This window comes from Ailuropoda melanoleuca, chromosome 5 (genome assembly GCF_002007445.2).
Source record: "Ailuropoda melanoleuca isolate Jingjing chromosome 5, ASM200744v2, whole genome shotgun sequence".
NCBI classification, from domain to species: domain Eukaryota; kingdom Metazoa; phylum Chordata; class Mammalia; order Carnivora; family Ursidae; genus Ailuropoda; species Ailuropoda melanoleuca.
In genome coordinates this window covers 57,319,258-57,332,558 of record NC_048222.1, presented here as the reverse complement: position 1 = coordinate 57,332,558, position 13,301 = coordinate 57,319,258, and positions in this window count along the sequence as shown.

Sequence of the window (13,301 nt, the reverse complement as noted above, 5' to 3'; positions counted from 1 at the left end):
ATATGGATTCAGAGTTAGGAGGAAGCTAGGGAATTACTAAACAAAGGTTGGTGTCACTGCCTCAGGATCTCAAATCCTTAAGTACTCCACTGGGAGTAGAGAGCCATCTATTCCATCAGTTAAGAACATAGACAAACAAAGCTGGGGGCATCACAATGCCGGATTTCAAGCTGTACTACAAAGCTGTGATCACAAAGACAGCATGGTACTGGCACAAAATAGACAAATAGACCAATGGAACAGAATAGAGAACCCAGAAATGGACCCTCGGCTCTTTGGGCAACTAATCTTTGATAAAGCAGGAAAAAACATCCGGTGGAAAAAAGACAGTCTCTTCAATAAATGGTGCTGGGAAAATTGGACAGCTACATGCAAAAGAATGAAACTTGACCACTCTCTCACACCATACACAAAAATAAACTCCAAATGGATGAAAGACCTCAATGTGAGACAGGAATCCATCAAAATTCTAGAGGAGAACATAGGCAACAACTTCTATGACATCGGCCAGAGCAACCTTTTTCACGACACATCTCCAAAGGCAAGAGAAATAAAAGATAAAATGAACTTATGGGACTTTATCAGGATAAAGAGCTTCTGCACAGCCAAGGAAACAGTCAAAAAAACTAAGAGACAGCCCACGGAATGGGAGAATATATTTGCAAAGGACACCACAGATAAAGGACTGGTATCCAAGATCTACAAAGAACTTCTCAAACTCAATACACGAGAAACAAATAAACAAATCATAAAATGGGCAGAAGATATGAACAGACACTTTTCCAATGAAGACATACAAATGGCTAACAGACACATGAAAAAATGTTCAAAATCATTAGCCATCAGGGAAATTCAAATCAAAACCACACTGAGATACCACCTTACGCCAGTTAGAATGGCAAAGATAGACAAGGCAAGAAACAACAATTGTTGGAGAGGATGTGGAGAAAGGGGATCCCTCCTACATTGTTGGTGGGAATGCAAGCTGGTACAGCCACTCTGGAAAACATTGTGGAGGTCCCTTAAGTTAAAAATTGAGCTACTCTATGACCCAGCCATTGCACTACTGGGTATTTACCCCAAAGATACAGACGTAGTGAAGAGAAGGGCCATATGCACCCCAATGTTCATAGCAGCATTGTCCTCAATAGCTAAATCGTGGAAGGAACCGAGAATGCCCTTCAACAGATGACTGCATTAAGAAGGTGTGGTCCATATATGCAATGGAATATTACTCAGCTATCAGAAAGAACGAGTTCTCAACATTTGCTGCAACATGGACGGCACTGGAGGAGATAAATGCTAAGTGAAATAAGTCAAGCAGAGAAAGACAATTATCATATGATTTCTCTCATCTATGGGACATAAGAACTAGGAAGGTCGGTAGGGGAAGAAAGGGATAAAGGGGGTAATCAGAAGGGGGAATGAAGCATGAGAGACTATGGACTCTGAGAAATAGACTGAGGGCTTCAGAGGGGAGGGGGGTGGGGGAGTGGGATAGACTGGTGATGGGTAGTAAGGAGGGCACGTATTGCATGGTGCCCTGGGTGTTATATGCAACTAATGAATCATGGAACTTTACATCAAAAACCAGGGATGTACTGTATGGTGACTAACATAATATAATTAAAACAAAACAAAAAAAAGAACATAGAGGTAATTGACATATTGGGCAGTGTTATCTCAGAAATGAGAGGGTACCAAAGTAGCACCAGGAAATACCAAAATTGTAGGATGACCTGAGCTGAAAGGAGAGAACTTACCATCTCTTCATTCTTTTTCTTTTGCCTTCCCCACCTCACTTCTTTGAATAAGTTGTGAAGGATTAGGAATGCTTGGCAAAAACATTTCCCTATGGAGCAAGGGGAAATTAATATTTTGGGGCTGGGGAGGTTGGGGATGTGTAAGCATGAAACCAGGTGTTGATGATTTTCCTGCAAATATGGTGCCTGGTGGTCTCAGTCCATAGAGCATGTGACTTTTGATCTCGGTGTTGTAAGTTCAAGCCACACGTTGGGTGTGGAGATTACTTAAAATAAAAAAAAAATTTGTAATTAAAAGCTGGCAGCCACACCAAATAGCTTGCACCCTGTGGGAAAGCCAGCACTGAAAGTTTGGGTGGGATGAGGAGGCCTGATGCAATCACATTCCATTGGACACAAATCCTTTCCTGTGGGTAAATATTGTCCTGGGGTATCATGCTCTGTTCCTAATAAATTTCAATAGGCAAAGACATAGACATATCACCTAGAAAAGGTCTTCAAATGATAATCATTTCTGCAAGCCAGGAAATAGAGCTGATTTCCCATTAAAGTAGGTCTGTCTGTTCAGCAGGGTTCCCAGGTCGCTGTCATGGAGAAGTTATTTGCTGATTCATCTTGAAATTGGAGAATTTTCAATTTTCCATTGTACACAGTTCTGTCTCTTCCCAGAGAAGTTTTTTTTTAAAATACTTTTATGTAACATATGTGAACTATGTTTCACTGTTTTATATTCTAACAAGAAATGTTACTTATTCCTAATTCCAATAAAGGGGGGAAATTCACAGTGTTTTGAATGCTTCTCACCTCAAAGTGTAAAATGGCATGAGCCATGGACAGTTAGGGGCCTGGTGTTTGGAGACAGACCACTGAAAAATGCATCTTTGATTTAAGGCTTGCCACATTTTGGTAATGCCTTTTTTTTTTTTTTCCACTTAAGAAGTTTAGGTTCTGTTTTTTTGTCATCCCTGGAAATTTACCTGTGCAACCAGAAAAATGAGTTTCTAAAAATTACTTTTTTGTCAGTAAGAAAGAAAATGGCTTCCAAGAACTATTCAGTCACTTGAATCCTTTCTGTTCAGGTGTAGGGTTCCACTCTTCCTGCCTTGAATCCTAGCTTTGGCCATGTGACCGAGTCCCAGGAACTGGCGGGTGCAGAGGACCTCAGAGACTCTCCAAAACACACCTGGTGAAGAGAGCCCGTCCACAGCCCCATCCCTCCCAACTGGTCACGAAGCCTCTGTTTAAACACCCACTGGTCTCTCTATTTTGTGAGGCTACTTTCTGGAGGAGATGGACTCATTTTCAAAGATGGGTGGGACAGACAGACTACATACAAAGTCATCTGCACACCCGTCAGGCTTTGTGTTGGCTATGAGGACCAAGGTCAACCAAACGGATGCGGTCTCTGCCCCCAGGCACCTGTAGGTCACTCTGGGGAGATAGCCATTAAACAAGCAAGTGCACGGATAACTACTTAAGTTACATACAGTGATGACAAATGGCATCAAAGACAAGTGAAGTTGGTGGCAAGGACCAATCATAGGGAGATAGAACCTAGACTGAGGGTCAGATGGAACTTTAAACAGATTTTTCATTCTTTTCCTATCACCCAAATGAAGCCTGGGTACGAAAGTAGAATTTCTTGAAATAACTACTCATTACAAGAGGCGAGAAGTATGAATGAGAGCGTATTGACAAAATCTTCATGTTTTCAATAAGGAGATAGCTAAGTATTTGGCAATATATATATTTGGCGATATGTATATTATATATAATAGTGCCTGGCACATAGTACATTCTCAATAAATATTAGCCATATTTATGGTTATTATCTGATGCTTATATAAAAAAAATTCATCCACCCACTATCATGAAAGAGATATCATATATTGATCCACATGTAGTAGCAAAGTGTTCTCTCCTTGAACAAATCCAAAGCAAGCAGGTATAATAATAAAACTGTGCCATCTATGGCTTTATGTCACCTTGATGAATTCTCTCCTCCATCTCTCCTCAAACCAAAATCCTTTGAAGTCTACTTTAGAAGGGGGCCAAGAGGGTACACAACCGACACAACATACTGGAAAGTAGAAGCTTAAGTGGCAGCGGTGAATTCATAGAAAAATCTAGGTGGGGTGGGGATAGGATTCAAGCCTTTTGTACCCAGATCTACGGGGCAAAAACACCCGATCTGAGTTACTTAAGATGCGGAGTCCAGAATGCATTGCTGGCTCCCCGTCCCCCTGGTTGGCTGCTAGACGAGGTGCTGTGAATCTTCCACTCCTCTTCTTCTCCCTGCTGTGTTCTTTCTTGGCAATATTCCTTATGGATAAGCCATATGGGCAGCTTTGGATTCCGTATTTGCTTTGGCTTGGTGGTTTGCCACTTACTTCCTGTTAACATTCCTCTACCCTTACCCCAGAATATGGGTCTCCCTCAGAGCCACCTGCTCCTTCTCTTCTCTGTACCCATAGACTCCCGCTCTCTGATTTCTCCATCAGCTGCTTGGCTCTTGCCTGCAACTCAAATCTAACTTCTGTCCAAATATTTTCCATCTGAACTTCTTGTTTGGAGCAGATAGTGTTTCGCCGTGGTAGGCCTTTACTGGGACAGAAGAGGGTGATCAGGGATGGTGCTGGAAAAGTCAAGTCCATGTATCCAAATGGCTTTTAAGTGAGACCTGATAAAGCCCTTCTTCCCATGGGCCTCCGTCCAAAAAGCCTCAGGCCTGGTGCAGAGGTGATTATGGCCAAAGAGACTAGTGCCGAGTTTGAGGCCAAAAACCAGCCTAGGAATGGACAGAGGCTCCTAGCTGGCACGCATGCTTTTAGATTCTCACATATTTACTCTCCTGGGTCTTCTTAACCCAGGCTGTTGGCCTAGTATGAGTGCCAGGCCAGGCCACAGTCCAACGCCAACACGTGCACTAAATGGCCACACCCCACATGTGGCAGGCCGTGTCCGGCTACTCACAGACTACTTGAGTGCTTGTCTCCTCCAGTGGAGTTCAGATAAGGCCTTTCAGCTTGGCTGCCTCCACATGATTTTCCCCAGATCCAGGCACTCCACAAAGAAACGCATTTACCTACTTAAGGAGCCTCTTTCCTTGACTTTGACTTAGATGAATGTACCAACCAGGAACATTTTAGGGAGGTGGAACAGTGCTGCTTGTGAATAAGAGTGTGGGTTCAAATCCCAGTTCTGCCATTTTTTAGCTGTGGGACCTTAAGCAATTCCCTTAATGTCGGTCTACCTATTTCCTCGTGTGTGAAACGGAACTAATAATGCAAAGGGGTGTGAAAATTTAAAGAGATAACCCATAAATAATAAGGTAGATGATTCTCTGAAAAACATGCTAGTCGTACGAAGACAGGGAATAAGATTGATGTTACTTATGGAGAGGGGGTCCCCTCTTCACCATTTCAGGAACGACATCCATAGCTCAATAGAAAGTACGGTGGGGGGCTGAGTTGGGAAACATAACTTTGTGTGTGAACTCTGAGCACTGTGTATAAAGAGCAGAGCTGTGTCCTGGCTCTTGGTGTTTGGCGTCTAAGGCTCCTGAATTGAGGGGACACGGGCAGAGGATGGCGGAACATAGCAGGTGCACGTTCTGACAGCCACCATGCTTTCAGACTTGTTCCCGTCACTGGAAATGTCTCTTTGAATGGATCTGACTCCTAGAATGGGCAGGGGTTACCTCGTGCCGTGTCATCAGTTTCACTGAGCCGCTGTCCCCAGGGGCACTTTGTGGAATCGAAGTCACTCAACAGTGACTGCTGGCAGTGGCAAGCACAGCCGAAGAGAGTGAGGTTCCCTGGCAGGCTAGGCAAGGTTTTGGGGTCAAGGCTTTAAGGCAGTACTGACCTGCACTGACGCTTTGGAGGGAAGACTTCCTGGGGTCTTGGAGCTCTCAGACAGACATAACATGGATGCAAAGGCATTTAACGCTCATGTTTGAGAGAACGTGACCTCATTTTCTGTTCCAGGCTGGCGAGTCAGTTACATTTGTAAAGTGGTTAGCATGCTGCCCGGCACATTTTAAGGGCGCCATACACACCGCTCATGATTATTGAGCACACGTGCCACAGCAGTCAGAGGGCAGAGCCGCGCCCCTTGGCAGCTGGAGCTCCCTGAGGGGAGGGCGGAGGCTTAGCAGCCGGGAGAAGAGAGTGGAATCATTTAGCGGCTGACACATACCCCGTCACTCCAAGGAATCTCCCATTCCGGCACAGAAGTCTGACCCAATTTGCTCAGCCCTTCTCCCGAGACTCTCCGGTTCCAGCCACAGATCTGAGCGCGGAGCATCCTTCCTCTCAGCTGGCTGCGGTTGGGAGGCGGAGGGGGTGGCCAGAGCTCGCCCAGGGTTGGGAGCCTTGAGCACTAGCTCATCTCCTCCAACCCTCTGGGGGTCAGAAGGCGTGAGAAAGGGAGGGGAGAGGGCGTGTGGCACCTTGCGTGGTCAGGAAGGCCTCCCCTCCCTTGGAACACAGCAGCCAGCTCATGGGCTCATCGGGTTGTTTCTCATCCTCAGTCTCAGCGAGAACATGCCCGCAGGACAGCACTTTGCGGGCTGGAAAGTACTTTCCAAATGTACAAGACTTCAGCCTGGCATTCGAAGCTTGGAGCACAGCACCCTCTGTCAATTCTCCCAAAAGGAGCTTCACCTCACTTAAGTCACATTGGGGTGGAGATGTCGCGTTAGCCAGTCTGGTTTACAGGTCTTGGGCTCTGTATTCTTGCCAGGAAGCTTTCCATACCTGCAGAGAAATCAGACGCATGCGGAGTGACGTGGGCTGAGCCATCCCATGCACGGATTCCCAGAGAATCTGAGACCTGGGAGCACAGAGGGTGGGCTCAGAGGAGGGAGCTAGGGGAGCAAGGGGACTCAGGAGATCGTCCTGGACAGCTTTCAGGCATCACCATGGCATCTTCCTTCTGGAGGTGCGAGCTGAAGCGTAGAAAGGCTTACCCACTCGCCCAGACCCACCACCCAAACTGCTGCCTCTTCCTGCCTCACTGGCTCCCTAACTTTTGCTCTGGTGGCCTTTTTACAAGCTTAAAAGAGTTTTACTTCTTACAGTTACTATTCTTTTCCAGCCTCCAGAGCAAAATCACATTCTAGAAATGCGAATTTCACTTACACATCATGAACGCAGTTGTTTGTTTTCATTTCTTCCATCTTCCCATGGAGTCCTTGATCCAATTGCCCCCTAAGGCACCCACCAACAGGGGTTGTCACCCATTCCAGGGACTTCAAGGTCACACTTGCCCTGGTCACACTTGCTTCACCTTTCATTTCTTCCAACAACAATGTCGTATACCAGCCCTTTTATGCTTAGTTCAGTCTTCTGTAACCTCTTCTATAATCGTGTCTCCTTAGTATTCATATGCAGGGGACCAGGTAAAGGTGAAAAAATGGAGACAAGGAGACGAGTGACCTTCCCTAGGTCACTCAGCCGAGCAGGGAAGAGGATGTCTTGCCTCATGTGTGGTTTTGAGTCCCCTCCTTCCCTTCCATTCTCCAAACCACCACCTTGCTGAGGACTCTTGTCTGGGCTCATGCAGGATTTCATTCTTTCACTGAACGACTGAGACACGAACAGCCCCTGCCCTCATGCCTAAGTGCCCAATGAGATAAGTGGGCAATGGCTGAGAGATCAGGAAAGAAAGTCAGTCTTCCAGATCTTTTCCACCACATCCGTGTCCAGGCTTCTCAGTCAATCCTGTACACTCCTGAATTAATGTTCCCAATATTCCCAAAGCAACCCACTGTATTCCAAACTACTCTAAGCAGCCATTCTAGCCCCTCTATGACCACAACCTCATGGCCATACTCCCTTTCCGCACTGCGCATGCCAGCTGGTCCTGCTGCCCGCCCTGTCCCTGACCACCTCAGGGCCTGCAATCAGGATATCCTCTTGATGTAAAGGCCCAGCGTGGCCACTGCATTTCCAAGAATCTCTCGCCAACACCTCTGATGGAAATGATCTTTCACCACTTCCACTATATACTTCCTTACCAGGTTTTAGGACTTCTCTTGTGGAAAAGATAAATGCTACAAGATTTGAGGAATTTACAACTCCTTTTAGGCACTGAAAAGCTCAACAGTAGACAAGGGGAATGGAGGACCTTGGATTATCTACTTCTCAGCACATTTTTTGAAAGCCCACCCTTATTCATAGGACATTTACAATTTATCTTTTCTGAGTAATTGCCGAGTTCTGGGCAATTGCAGCAAGAGCCAAATGCAGCATGCAAAACATGGTCCCTAGCCTCCTTGCGTTTACATTTTCAAAAGTCCCTGGGAAGGCTACGGTCTGTCTTTTCTAAAAAGCACTCCCTAAGCTCTGGGAGCTCAGCCTCTGATCCGTGTCACAGCCTGTGATGTGCCTCATAAATACATCTGGTAACATGACTGTTATCTTCCCAACTTTGCATTGACGACTCTGGTTCTTCTCAGCCAGAAATGTCTTCCTCATCCCCACTTTTCAGCACCTTCCTCGGGTTCCCTTCTTTCTGCTCCAACCTTATGATCTCCCATTTCTTTGAACTTCTTTCAGGAACTGTAATTTAGCACCACCTAATTTAGCTCTTCCTTGTATGGTTCAGAAGCATGACATTGGATGGCTTTGGAGTTTGTAGCAGAGATGGCTAGCCAGCCGCCAAAGATAGCTGCTCTCCTTCCATTAGGTCAGGTGGTTTCTGGGACCCAGCTACCCAGCCAGTTAGTTTCCCATCCCCTTGGCGTCTTACTGGGGCTATGAAACTAATTATGGTCAATGAAATAAAAGTGATTTATGTTGCTTTTGGGTGGAGGCCGTTTCAGTATCTCATGGCCATCATTGCTTGCTCTCGCCCTTTGTTGACACTTTTGGATACTTCCAGATATTGGAAATAGCAGAGCTTCACTATGGAAGGGGCCTGGATTCCCGAGTCTCCACCTGGAGATTAACCTCCCACAAAAGCCCAGAGAACCAAGAACATTTGCAGACTTGGGGCAAGAAATACACTTTTAATAGGTTAAACTACTGAGGCCTTCCTTGACTGAAACAGAGTGATATAAATGTAGGACTGAATTCCATCTCTGCCAACTATTAGCTGTGTGGCGGTGGGAAGATGACTTACCCTTCCTGGGCCTCAGATTCTCCATCCGTAAGAAGGAATCAGTAGTACCTAACTTTGCAGGATGGTTGTGAGGGATAGTTGAGATATTTCTGAAATGCTCGGGACACCGTAGAACCAAATATTTTCTGCACCTCTGTGTGTATGTATAAGCTCTCCCACACAGTGGCTTCGTTTGTGTTCATTTTGTCAGTAGATTGTAAATCCCTTGCGTAATGGCTCAAGGTTGTAGACCCTGTCTCCCTTGACCATGAAGTCTAGCACAGTGCAGAGCACATAGAAAATCTCAATAAATGTTTACTAAGAGGCAAAAACCATCTTGGTTTGGGGCGCCTGGGTGGCACAGCGGTTAAGCGTCTGCCTTCGGCTCAGGGCGTGATCCCGGCGTTATGGGATCGAGCCCCACATCAGGCTCTTCCTCTATGAGCCTGCTTCTTCCTTTCCCACTCCCCCTGCTTGTGTCCCCTCTCTCGCTGGCTGTCTCTATCTCTGTCAAATAAAGAAATTAAAAAAAAAAACAAAACCATCTTGGTTTAAAACATCAGCAAAACTAATTCATGTGCTACATCTTTGATGATCTTCTCTGTAGGTCACCCACCACTCAGCCCATCACACACCTCTTTCATTCCTTCTCTGTATGACCCTCCCCTCCATGGCCAGTTTCCTGGGCTTCCCATGGACCCACCCATTAAAGTGTATTTTTGTGTATACTTGTTGCTCAGTATATGAGTAAATGGGTGTATCTATTTGGATAAAAGTGCTTTTGTGGTTTGTGACCAATGGAGTGGAGGCCCGACGGGGAAGGGAGGGGGCCAATTATTAAGCTCTTTGGAAACAGATAGTGAAGAAACCACACTGGAGGTGACCTTGTTTCATATTTTTATAAACGAGCCGTAGACACGAGTTGCATGATGAAATCTGCAAGTTGGAGGGTGTTGCTAAGCACCCCTGCCTAGTATAAAACATCAAGTGGTTGAGGGTTAACCACCTCATCCTATTGGTATGTTGAAACTTTGGGAATTGTGTCAATGTGTTTTTAAGAGGAGGACACATATTTAAAGAATAAGAGCAATGAAGGAATGATGGATTATCTGAAGTCATTTTGAGCCAACACAGTTTAGCGTATCTTCAACAAATCAGGCTCTATCCTCCACCATCGAAGATGTGGTTGAAGCTCCTTTTAAATCCGACAGTGTTTGACATACTTCTTACATAAGAATATGTTCCTAACCTCTTCAGACAAAAGCTCCCTAAGAAACGGAGAGTAAGGCCAGTGTGTTCTGACGACAGCAGATGGCGAATGATGCCCAACCAGTGGGAGGCGAACTTTTTTCACGAGTCTCATTCAAGAAAAAATTTACGATGTCGGGCCTTTGTTTTAAAAGGGGTTAGATGTACACACATACGTGCATCCGCGCACACCATCAGGAAATGTGACATCTAGAACTATAGCAAAGCAATTTAAAATTATTTCCTTGATATAGGAATTTCATTTAGGGAGAGCTAAAATTTCCAAAGCAACGTATATAATTACACATTCCGCGATCTTCTTGAAATCAGGCTTTGGAAGACCTCCTGTGTGAGATGGGAACGGGTCGTGTAGCATGGAAGCCAGCTGGAAGGCACAGCTGTGCATGCGAACGTGAGGTGTGGATCCGTCACAGGCCAGGAACAGTAAACCACGGGGCAGTCCACATGGGTGTCACTTCAGGGAGTGTGGTCTGCAGGCTGCACAAAGGGCTGGGACGAGGGCCAGGTAAATGAGGCACACTTCTCGCAGGCCCCCCAAACACTCAGTAACCAAGATAAATAATACTTAAAAAGATGCAAATTGCAAACTACAAACCATGAGCTGTTCACCCGCTTTTGTAAGTAAAGTTTTATTGGAGAAGTATGGGCAGGATGTAAGTGTTTATTAGACAGACTCTCAGACCCCACCCCAGACCTCCAAAATCATAATCTGTGTTTTAACAAGACCCACAGTTGGTGTATGTGACCGTGAAAGTCTGAGAAACATCAAAGATGTAGGAGATTTTAAGGCAGATTGGACTGACACCTGGCTGCTCCAGGCAGGCTCATTTGGTGTTGTCAAGTAGATATTGTTTAAATACTATTTAACATTTAGTTAGCAGACATAGGCAGAGATTGATTTTTTCTGAATTAAAATGGATTTCTTCATATTCAACATAGAGAATTTATTATATGCATTGAATGCACCATAACAAACTTACTTGACATGATCTCTTATTTCACATTTTTCTTATCTATAATTGGATATTCCCTCACACGTGAAGTACATAGCAATATAATTGAGTGTTCTTCTTTGAAATATATTTTGAAGTTTCTTTTTCTGACCCTCAAATTGGCAGCAACATCCTACTTTTCTGGCGTTCTTGTTTTGTCTTCGGTCTTTCTTTTGTGGTTGTCTGAACCAAAAAGCTTGTGGGAAGCATAGTAAAGGTTTAAATTTAGGTAACAGAATGCATCACCCATTCCTGGCAAATGGCCCCACGTTTTCACGTCAGCGTTTCAAGGTTGAGAGACGTGAGCCTGGAGGCAGTAGGTAGGCTGGGTGGTGGCCGGACCCCGTCTCCCACCACATAACTCGCACGCTCTTCGCAGAAGCTGATCGCTTCTTGAAAAGAAAGTTTCTATTTTCACGCCAGAGAACTGTCTCCTTCAAAAGAACGAATTTATATTTTCCAGTTTTATAATGTAAAGAGCAGTATGAATAAACTCCAGCTCACTAGACCATATTTCCGAATTTAAATATTTTTAGGGGATTTCCCCAACATTTTGTTATGAACAACTTCACCTTGGAGATGCTGACTCCCTGAGAACGTCCCGGGGTGGAGGCAAGAATTGCCCTCTCGCCCCTAGGCCAGTGCGAGTGGCAGTCCTGTGGCCCATTAGACTCATTAATGAGTCTAAGCAGCTACCTTGCAAGAGACACACTGCTTCGCTGCTTGATTGTTCCCTACTGACGCTGCACCCCAGACTCCAGGGACAAGACACAGTTTGCAGAGCCAGGGAACGCCATGCTTAAGGTTCTTCTGTGATGATGCATGTCCCGTCGATTAGCCGTGTTAATAGTGGATGGGACGCATATCGGAATTACCTGCTGGATTTTCCCAAGTTGCCTGCCTTTACAATGGGCCTGAAGATTTAGAGCGGTGCTTCTCAACCTTGGGTGCCCCCTGGAGAGCTTTTAAAATTGTTACTATCTGGGTCCCAACTCCAGAGATTCTGAATTGATGGATCTGGTGTGCAGCCTGGATATTGGGATTTAAAAAAAAAAAAAAATCCCTGAGTCATTCTAATGTTGTAGCCAACGGCGGGAGCCATTGATATGTGTGTGTGTGTGTGTGTGAGAATAAAAAATTACCATAATATCAATGCATATATCAATTACCCTAATATAATTATACATATATGTATATATATTTATATTTATACATGCATACTTGCACTAGTTGGGGTAATTAATTGTTGCTGCTATAACAAATAATCCTAAAATATCAGTGGCTTAATGCGGTAAAGTTTATTTCTTGTGAGTGTGGATGATTGCATATGTATTTTTTTGCTAGACTTGGAAATGGCATATGTCACTTCTGATATCCCACTGGTTAGAATCCATCACACAGCGCCAATCTAACAGTCTTTGTGTGGGCCCAGGAGGGAAAAAAAATGGTCGGGGAGCATCTAGTCAGTCTCTGCCACATATCAATACAATGAAAATGTGTATAGCTTCCTTATCTGACATGGTGTCTATAATGCCCCTATTTACTTATTTAACAGGCTTAGAGTTTTCGTCAACATTTAAAATTAAGTTTTTAAAAGATATTTGTCTTACATTTGTAGAATCAGTCAGCCTCTAACTGACCTTCCTGTTAACAATTTTCCATAAGAATCATCTTGACAGGAGTGAGTGGAGAGACCCCAGGCTATCTAGATCTGCTTTAACCCAAACAGCTCTGCCTGACTTACTAGGTTTCAGGATAAGCTTCATGTAAACTTGGGAATCTAACTCCAACCATAAATTCTACTGAAAATCACCACTTTTCAGCATTATGTTGGGGGAGATATGCTAGAATGGTTGTTTCTAATTTTGGTGATTCATAAAGATCTAGACCTGGGGCCTTGCAGAGGTCAAAGGTGAATTTACTAGGGAACCTTATTTTGCCTCCTGCCTTCTAGACTGTGGGGAATGGGGACCCCTACACCCTGCAGCTTCCTTCAGGAGCCTGCAGAGTCTAACCATATCCTCACTAAAGAACAGTGGGGAGAGATCTGCCCTGTCAGCCCTTGTTTCGAAGTTTCAGTAGGCTAGGAACATGGCTTCCTTCATCCTTTGTCTATAGTGCTTCACGAAAGTGGCAAGAGGCAAGTGTTCAAAAAATATTTGAGAAAAAC